Source organism: Balaenoptera borealis (assembly GCF_965194805.1).
Source record: "Balaenoptera borealis genome assembly, chromosome: 15".
Taxonomy (NCBI): domain Eukaryota; kingdom Metazoa; phylum Chordata; class Mammalia; order Artiodactyla; family Balaenopteridae; genus Balaenoptera; species Balaenoptera borealis.
In genome coordinates this window covers 20,999,195-21,009,642 of record NC_138871.1, presented here as the reverse complement: position 1 = coordinate 21,009,642, position 10,448 = coordinate 20,999,195, and the positions used below count along the sequence as shown (strand labels likewise).

Here is a 10,448-nt window from a genome sequence, read left to right as displayed (position 1 = left end):
ATAAGCGATATCATACAATATTTCTCTTTCTCTATCTGACTTACTTCACTCAGTATGACAATCTCTAAAAATGAGGAAACTAAAGCACCTTAAGGTTAAGCTAATTACCCAAGATCATATAACCACTATGTGGAAGAACAGAGGTGTAAATCAGAAAATGTGTCTCCAAAGGTAGCATTCTGGACAATGACATTAAAATAAATTCTCCAGTCAAGACCTTGTTCAATGTTTACCCTATTTATATCTACATATATCTAAACTGTACCAATTATTACATCCCACCTATACCTGGCTAAGATCACCCTTCAACTTTTGTTCTAGAATTGGCCCCCTCCTACAGCCTCTTGTCCTCCTTTCTAACAATTCCCAACACTTTCTTAACAGCTCTTCAGTGTAAAAGATAAAGCTATCATTTTGTTAATATGGTATATTGCATTGATTGATTTGGGTATGCTGAACCATTCTAGCATCCCAAGGATAAATCTCACTTGATTATGGTGTATGATCCTTTTAATGCATTGTAGAATTTGGTTTGCTAGTATTTTATTAAATATATTTGCACCTATGCTCATCAAGGATTTTGGCCTGTAGTTTTCTTTTCTTGTGTTTCTTTCTCTGGTTTTGGCATCAATGTGACCACATTAGAAAGAAAAATAAGACATGATCATCTCAATAGACATGGAAAAAGCATTTGACAAAGTTCAACATCCACTCATGATTAAAATTCCCAACAAAATAAGTATTGAAGGAACTTACCTCAACACAATAAAGGCCATATATAAAAAGCCCACAGCTAATATCATAATCAATGTGGCAAAGCTGAAAGCTTTTTTCCTAAGATACAGTACAAGGAAAAGATGCCCACTGTCACCACTTCTATTCAATACAGTACTGGAAATCCTAGCCAGAGCAGTTAGACAAGAAAAAGAAATAAAAGGAATCCAAATCAAAAAGAAAAAATTAAAATCACGTCTGTTTGCAGATGACATAATCATATATTTAGAAAACTCTAAAGACTCAACAACAACAACAACAACAAAATCTGTTAGAACTAATAACCAAATTCAGTAAAGTTACAGGATGCAAAATCAACATACAAAAAACAATTGCATTTTTATTCACAGACAACAAACTATCTGAAATGGAAATTGAGAAAACAATCCTTTGCACAAGAGCAACAAAATAATAAAATATTTAGGAATGAACTTAACCAAAAAGGTGAAAGACTTGTACACTATAATTATAAAATTATAAAACACTGAAAAAGGAACTAAAAGAGACACAAATAAATGGAAAGATATCCAGTGTTCATGGATTGGAAGACTTAACATTGTTGAAATCCCAATACTGCAAAGCTATACATAGATTCAATGCAATCCCTCCCAAAATCCCAATGGTATTCTTTACAGAAATAGAAAAAAAAATCCTAAAATTTTTATGAAATTCATAAAGACACAAATAACCAAAACAATCTTGAGGAAGAATAGAGCTGGAGGCATCATCTTTTTTTAATTTCAAAACATACTACAAGGCAACAGTAATCAAAATAGTATGGTACTGGCATAAAATCAGACATATATACCAAAGAAATAGAATAGAGAGCCCAGAAATAAATCCACACATCTATGATAAAATGATATTTGACCAGGGTGCCAAGAACACACAATGGGGAAAGGATAGTCTCTTCAATAAATGATGCTGGGAAAACCAGATATCCAAATGCTGAAGAATGAAACTGGACCCTTATCTCATCCTATATACAAAAAACAACTCAAAGTGAATTGAAGACAAGTATAAAAGTGGAAAGTATAAAACAACTAGAGGAAAGCATAGGGAAGAAGCTTATGAGCATTGGTCTGTGCAATGATTTCTAAGATATGACCCCCAAAATACAGGTAATGAAAGCAAAAATAGACAAGTGGGATTGAATCAAACTGAAAAGCTTCTGCACAGCAAACAAAGCAACCTACAGAATAGGAGGAAATATTTGCAAACCATATATCTGTTAAGGGGTTAAAATATGTAAGGGACCCAAACAACTAATAGCTATATATATATATATATATATGCATTAAAAATGGGAAAAGGATCTGAATAGTTATTTATCAAAAGAAGATGTGAAAACAGCCAACAGCTATATGAAACAACATCACTAACCATCAGGGAAATGCAAATCAAAACCACAATGAGATATCATCTCATACCTGTCAGAACCGCTATTATCTAAAAGAGAAGAGATAACCAGTGTTGATGAGGATGTGGAGAAAAGGGAACCCCTTTATATTATTGGTGGGAATGTAAATTGGTATAACCATTATGGAAAACAGTATGAAGATTCCTCAAAAATTAAAAATGGAACTCCCACTTCTGGGTATGACACACACACACACACACAGACACACACACACACACACATGAAAATTATTCACCCTTAAAACAGAAGGAAATCTTGCCATTTGTAACAACATGGATGGACCTTGAGGATATTATGCTAAGTAAAATAAGACAGACACAGAAAGAAAAATATTGCATGATCTCACTTATATGTGGGATCTAAAGAAGTCAAACTTATAAAATCAGAGAGTAGAGTGGTAGTTGCCAGAGGCTGGGGGATGAGGAAAGAGGAAATGTTGACCAAAAGGTAAGAAGTTTTAGTTATGTAGGATGAATAACTTCTGGAGATCTAATATACAGGATGGAGACTATAGCTAATAATACTGTATTGTATACTGGAGCTTTGATAACAATGTTGATCTTAAGTGTTCTCGCCACACTAATAAATAATTGTAACTATGTGAGGTGATGGATATGTTAATAAGCTTGACTGTGGTAATCACTACACTACATATACATGTATCAAAACATCACATTGTACATCTGAAATACATACAATTTTTATCTGTCACCTGAACCTCAAAAAGCTTGGGGAGAAAAAAATTACCTTCAACCCTACCTAACTCTGAACTTAGAGATGCATCCTTCTTCCCTTCAAAACTGAACTTCTTGGGGAAGCAGTCTATTCCTCAGTCTTCATGCTTACATTTATTTGCCTCAAGTTTACTCCTAAATTTACTGAAAGCAATCTTAAAAAGGCATAAAGATCTCTTCCTTTCAAACCCAGTGTTCATTGTCCTGTTTTGATTTTTTTTTTTTTAAGATAGTAGTCATCTTTTCTTTTTTTAAAAATTTACTTATTTATTTATTTTTATCTTTGGCTGTGTTGGGTCTTCATATCTGTGCGAGGACTTTCTCTAGTTGTGGCAAGCGGGGGACACTCTTCATCGCGGTGAGCGGGCCTCTCACTTTCGTGGCCTCTCTTGTTGCGGAGCACAGGCTCCAGAGGTGCAGACTCAGTAGTTATGGCTTACGGGCCCAGTTGCTCCACGGCATGTGAGATCTTCCCAGACCAGGGCTCAAACCCATGTCCCCTGCATTGGCAGGTGGATTCTCAACCACTGCACCACCAAGGGAAGCCCCTGAATTTTTAATACAGTATGCAGAGTCAGGCACAGTTGAGTGCTCCCTCCTAAGAGTAACTCCTTTCATTTCCATGATTCTCTCTGGTTATTCCCTTTCTATTTACCAAAGAGTTCATTATTAACAGATTCCTCTTGCCCATTTCACTCTACTCATTCTTAATATGTGTGGCCTCAATGGCCTATATTCAGCCTCTTGTCTTTTCCACATGAATAATGACCCATAGTCTCAATTGCCATCTTCAAGCTGCTAACTCCAAAAATATGAATTTCCAGCCCTGATCATCTACCTCTGAAACAAACCCATGTGGATATTTTTCAAGAAACTTGAATCTCAAAGCTAAAAGCAAATTCTCTCCCTTCTCCCCACAGTGGCTGTTTCTCCTGAATTCTCCATTTGGCTAATGAAACCATCATTAATCACCATCCATCTTAAGTCAGTAACCTCAGAGTTCTCCTACTTCCTTCTCTCTCTTACTCTCTGTTCCCCATTTCTAGACAGGTTTCATCTAACCTGTCTCTTGAATCAGTCTCCTTATCGCCAAGAAACCGTCAAGTGAAGTAAGTGATGGTGCCAGGAACAGACACTAAGTTTCCAACTCCTACTGTTAACACCCTTTTCACAACTCTACATTCTAGCAATAGAGGTCCTTACCATGCGCCAAGCACCAGGCTGACCACTTTATACACTTTATCCAGTTGAAGCCTACAAACTGTTATTATAAAACAGAAAATTGAAGATAAGAGAAGTTAAACAAGTTGCCCCAAATCACACGGAACTCGAATTTCAACCTGGGGCTTATCTGACACCAAAACCATTCTCTTGGTCACTGAATGATACTACCTCCCACATGCTAAAGTTTTCACTGTCTACCTAAACTATTGAAACCGCACCTCAAGTGGCCTCCCAGATGCCAGGCCCTGCTCCACCTCATCCCTAAATCCATTCTTCATAGTACCCTAAGATTTCATAAAGGAAATAAATAATAAAGCATGGCTAACTATGCCCTCAAAAAAACTATTGGTTCCCCCTGCTTTTAAGAATAAAATCAAAACACAGCCACTTGTATCTTTTCAACATCATCTCCCCATCTTCCATTCCTGCCCTCTCTCTTGCATTCCAAGTTCTAGTTCTAATGAAATACATCCCATTATTTGTACCAAGTACATATATTTTCCTCTTATGTGGTATTCCCTTTCCTGGGAAGTGCCCAGCATCAAACCTTTACCCTCATTTTATTTGTTTTATTCATCCATCCTTCAAAATCCAATTAAAAGTGTCACTGTATCACCAGGTCCAAGTCATACCTCCAAGACAAATTAAACTGTCCCCTCCTGGACACCTGGCTTTATTTGTACATGTCTGTGCTGATTCACGTATTACACCTTACTTACTGCAATTAGTTTATACATCCATCTCCCTCACTAGTTTTCTGACCCTGACCCCTAATTCACAGAGCCTCAATATTTTAAAAGTTAAAGAATAAATAAATGAAGTGACCCCATTTGAAGGAATTAAAATGTCAAGCGCCAGGATGTTAAGCATGCAAGAATGATTGCCATTTATCCTAAATTTACAGAAAACAGTGAGAGAGAGACTGAGATGCCTCAGGTAGCCCAGCACAGCACTACCTCACCTCTGCAGAGTGAATCTCTGGGTTTCCAGATTCTGCAGGGAGGACAGTAAAAAAGGCAATGGATTAAAATTCAGAAGAATTAGGGGTCTAGTTCACAGAACATCACTGATAATTTTTGTCTCCTTAAGAGTCATTTAGTCCACCATCCTCGGTTTTTTTCTTTTGTAATGTGGAGCTTTAGAGCCTACCCCATGTGCCTGAAGGGTCCAGGGGTAAGTAGTAGGGGTGGGCAATGATGCTATGGCCTCAAGTCATTTTTACATGGCCCTCAGATAGCGACCAGGAGGAACAGCCTAGAGCTCCTCACCACTGACACACAAAGTGAGCAGAGAAAGGTAAATAACTATTGGATCAACACTGCAAAGGAGGAAGTCACCCACCCCGCCTGGGTCCTCCTCCCAGGGCCGAGTTGCCCAGTCAGGGCTGCCTCCTCATCTCAGAACTGTGTTCTCTTTGCAAACCATGGCCCAGAGAGAAACTTCTTTCTCAAACTATGCTAGAGGGAAGCATAGTTACCCCTAGCTTGAGCCCTGGACTGTATTTGGCCAAAAGTTATTTGAATAAAAGAAAGCCAGTTGATTAACATCCGTAATTTAGTTAAAGTGGCACTTTCGACAGAAATGTAAGTCCGCACTGACTTGCTTTACTGATACTGATATTACACTTTGGGTGTCCACTGGGGTCTTGGGAATGGGGTGGGTTTTGCAACTCTTTCTAAGATTTGGGCTATTTTTCAGAATAAGTACTTTGTTTTCTTTCTTAAATTTCTAATTCATTTTTCTGTTCTGTGTAATAGTTACAGCTGGGAGCAACATATCGGAGTGTGTCCTTGCAGTTCTGTATGGGGGGGGCGTGCTGTGTGGGATCGCTGACCGCCAACCTCTGTTTCATCCAGCCCAGCCCCCAGCCTGTTAGCCTCGCAATAAGGCAGGCTGGTCGCTTCCTTCGGCTTCAGAATAGCTCCTTTCTGCTATTTTCTCTCCTATTTACCTCCCAGACTTCTTTTCTCACTTCTTATTCCTTACTCTCCATCTCTCTTACCCTGTATTTGCCTTTAATGGGCGAGTATTGGAAATGATTCTGCGCTCATCCAAACTGCCACGATGGGGCGTGCTACACCCCGCGGTCCGGGCTCCGCGGCTCTGGGGGCCCTAAACCCACCGTGCTCACTGAGGCTCTAAGCACTTTCCTGATTCTCAGTTCCCTAAATTTCGTTCTCTCTCCGCCCCAAGAGCCTACTCTGCTGCTTCGCTAAGCCTCACCAGTATTCTGTCCCCCAGTCCCCCACCGAGAACCCCTTGCTTTCGGCTTCATGGAGCACCCGCCCTGCAGGACCCACATACCCTACTCTCTACTCTCCAGCCTCTGATTCCAGCTTCCCCGTCCCTACCACTACCGGCGCCAACTCGCCAAGACGATGTCCTTGACTGCCGTTAAAACCCGCTTCGGCGGCCTCGGTTCTGTGGCGCTGAGACCCCGCCCCACATCCCTGTGCTTTGGGGGGTCGCTCGACCTAAAAGCCGGGGCCTCTCCTCCCAGGGGAGGTGGCCGAGGACCACCTAGGACACACCTTGATCGACTGACTCTCCCTCCCTGCGCTGAACCTCCTATACCGCCAGGTGTCGCGGCCCACCCGCGGCTCCGACCTCGGCACCCGGGCCCCTCCGAGACCTCCGCACGCGCCCCTCTGCACCTCGGGGCCTCGGGGGACCCCCCATCTCGCAGGCTCCAGTCAGCCCCCCACGGTCTGCCGGACACCCCTCTGATCCCTCCTGACTTCCGAGCTGGCCCGGGCCCTAGCAACGGACGCCCTCCCGCTCCGGCTGCAGCAGAAACCGGGCCGGAGGCGTCTTTTCCGCCTGAGGGCTGCTGGGAGCCCTGAGGGAAGGGTTCCAGGCCCCAACCCCTGCCCTCCTCTCTCTCTGACCGCCGCCCCGACTCTCACTCTGTGGTCCCATCTCGCGCACCCTTTGATGCTGCACCCAACTCCCTGCTGATCGGTGATGCTGCAAGAACCCCGCTTCCCCCTGCTTGTCGCACTCAGTCTTTCCGCCCAAAACCCGCCCAGGACGCTCTAACCTTCTCCTCCCTGGAGCCCCAGCCCCCGTTGGCGTCCGAGGGTCCCAGCTTCTTCCCCTATAGGGATGGAATTGCGCTTTGCACCCTTCCGATTGTAATGCAAATAATCTCGTTTATAGATATGACCCAAAATTCTGTTGGGACAAAACTTCTCCCCTAAATCATTTGTAAATACACCGGTTTTGCAACCATTTGCAAATTCGTTTCAGTGTTCTTAATCTATAAACAGCTATTCTTTTTGACTTCTTTAAAGTTTTTGTAATATCTTCTTGGTTCCCTCAATTCATAATGAGTTAAATAAAATATTGCACATGTTCACTTTATGCCTGTAATCACGATTTTACCTGTTTTAAATACACTGTTTAACAAAACCTATAAGGCCATTACTATTAATTTTTCCTTTTAACGGAAGATAAAACAGAAATTATAATTCAGTCTGAGAGGAAACCCTAGTTGGCCGACCCTAACGGAGACTTTCCCCACGTGCTTCTGCACAAGACCAAGCCTTCCCCTCTTAGCACAGCTGCGTGTAAAGGAAGCGCCAGTGATGCTCAGGTACCTTGCTGCCCTGGCTGCTGGGCGAAGGCCAGCGCTTGCACAGGTACTCTGTGCCCCTCCTAACCGCGCAGAGGCTTCCGCATAACCTGAACCTCAACCTAACTTTCCCCAAGGCAGCCTTGCATCCTGGGTTGCTAGAAGAAGCCTGCTCTCATTCAACTGGGCGGCTTCAGCCCCTATCCGCCCACCTCCTGTCATCAAAAGACTGTGTGGATCTGGACCCCCAGCAGAGGGCGCCCGAGACCTCTGCTGTGAGAGGCCGCAAGCCAGCTACAAAGCACCTTCTCCGCCTTTCGCGTTTTACAGTTCTAGAGCCGCTCCTTTTCAGCTGCTGTGGCACTCACTCCACCTCCTGGTCACTGACTCCTGTGTTCCAGACCAGCACCCCTCCCCCGACATTACATCCCGTGCTGTCTCCTTAAACCCCATCGCATTCTCTCCAATCCACTCCTGCCTCCGGTTTGAAAACCAGGTCTGACTCCTGTTCCTGTGCTCTTTTCTACTTTCTGATGTCTAAAAGCTGGGGACTGTTAGGGTTTGGTGAGTGGAGCCTCTAAGATAGTAAATGATAATAGTAATAGAAGAGCAGAGCTTCACCCTGTCCTGGAGGGTGTAATTGGATAAGATCAGACAATCCCAACTTTATGACTTTTACCGGCATCCAACAATTGTGTGCCTGTCTCACACCAGTGGGTAGAAGTGGGCATTTCTCCTCAATATTAAAAGAAATAGTGAATGCAGTATTTTTGAAAATTACTAATAATTTATTCAGGAGTTATTCATATTTGGAAATATATTCTTATAAAACGGATTCTCTCTTCTCCCCACCCTTAAATTCTTCAGCTGCCAACAGTAGGGAGTTGGAATAGAAACAAAGCCAACTCTCCTTTAAATACTTTAATATAGAGAGAAAAAAAGCAAGCCAATTAAATAAATAGGTAAGAGAAACAAGTACATTTGGCATATTTGATTTTAGCAAATTGACTGGGTGAATTGCCTTTGCCAGCCACAGGAAGGTGCTGAACAAGAGTTGGCTCTGAGCTAAATTGAAGGGAGTGCTGTGTATGTGTATTCTAATGGCTATGGAGGTTCAAAGTTTGGTGGTTTCTCATTTTGAGTTCTTACATCTACATGCCTCATTGATTTGGGGGCTGAGGGGCAGGTTGCATTATTTTGCTATGAAACAAAAGAATCACAACATCTTAAATTTGGGAGGCTCTCTAAGAAGCAGTGAGTTTAGCTGCACATCCCGGTGAGAGCCTTATCACAGTCTCCTCTAGTGGTCATCTGCTCATCCAAACTCTGAGGACCCAGGGTCAGGGAGTTCTCTCTCTGGACACCGACAGTCTCAGAGGTAAAGAATACATGGCTAAGCCTATATCCATGTCAGACCCTGGGCCAAGCGTGGACTATAATTCTTAGAAAACCATTTCTGGTAAATCAATAAAACCAATTGTAAATGTAGAACAAAGATTTACTATTAGATTAAAAAACATAGATATGTGAGAGGAAGTTAAAGGCCCGAGGAGACAAGTCAATAAAACCATCCCCTTCATCCTTAGCCTGGTCCTTCCTTTGGATAACAAGGATGTTATTTTCTTCAGCTCTGTCCCAGGCATGGCCAGAATCCCATCCAAACAGTGAACAATGTCACTGTAATTAATCTGAATTACAAGCCTTTGGCCTGCTGTGCCTTACCTGGGTAATTAAAGAAATAGAAGATAATTTGCATGAGTTCAGACCAGCACTGCGGTCAATCCCAGTCACAGCAACTCCCTGGCAGCTGTCATATCTGTTTACTTCCGGCTTGACCCTGTCACATCTCTGAGAATCACTTTCCTCATCCTAAAACAGATGGGTCAGACTAGACCAGGAATTAGCTCACTTTTCTGTGAAGGGCCAGATATTAATTTTTCTTTTTTGTTTTTGGCTGCACCATGCAGCTTGCAGGATCTTAGTTCCCCAACCAGGGATTGAACCCGGGGGCCTCCTCCAATGGAAGCGCAGAGTCCTAACCACTGGACCGCCAGGGAATTCCCAGATATTAATATTATAGACTCTGTGGGCCATACAGTCCCTGTTGCAATTCTGCCTTGACAGCATTAAACAGCAGCCACAACAATGCAGAAGTGAGGGAGGCTGTGTTTGCTGGCCATAGTTTGCCCAGGCCTGGACTAGATAATCTCTTAGCCTTTATATCCCAGAGTTAAAATTAACAGAGCCCAGCAGACCTTGGTGGTCTCCAGTTCTGAGAGCCTATGTTGGCTCCTCCACTTCCTGCTCTGGCAGCCTGTCTGGACCCAGTGTCTCACAGAGACTCACAGCTTACTGCTCTCCCACTATGTCTCCTGCCCAACCAGAGGCAGGAGCACTGATAACTCATCCAGTGCCACACATGTATACCTGATCCCATCAGGAAATAAAACTGGTAGCAACACACTCTGTTCACCCTGGAATCAGCTCTACCCTGCTCCTATACCCACCCAGGGCTGCTGGGACCATTTGCATCTGGGTCCCTCTGCTTGGAATGAAAGTGTCCCCTATACTCCCAACCTCAGCTCCGATAGCCAAACCGGACCATCTCTCAATACCACAGTTGTTCTATCTCCCTCCCCTGACCTGTCCCAGAAAGTGCTTGTTCTAGATCTTGGATCCTTATTCTCCTTCCCCCATCCACATGAAAACAGGCCGCCCTGCC

The 10,448-nt window shown here is 43.2% G+C and overlaps 1 long non-coding RNA gene and 1 pseudogene across 2 annotated transcripts in view; both read right to left on the bottom strand.

Moving 5' to 3' along the window:
* Positions 1-10,448, bottom strand: part of LOC309611515 — a 1,058,387-nt gene that overhangs the window by 11,573 nt on the left and 1,036,366 nt on the right. The gene's annotated exons all lie outside the window — the stretch shown is intronic.
* The window catches only part of LOC309611721 (lithostathine pseudogene), a 508,337-nt pseudogene that overhangs the window by 282,394 nt on the left and 215,495 nt on the right, over positions 1-10,448 (bottom strand). The gene's annotated exons all lie outside the window — the stretch shown is intronic.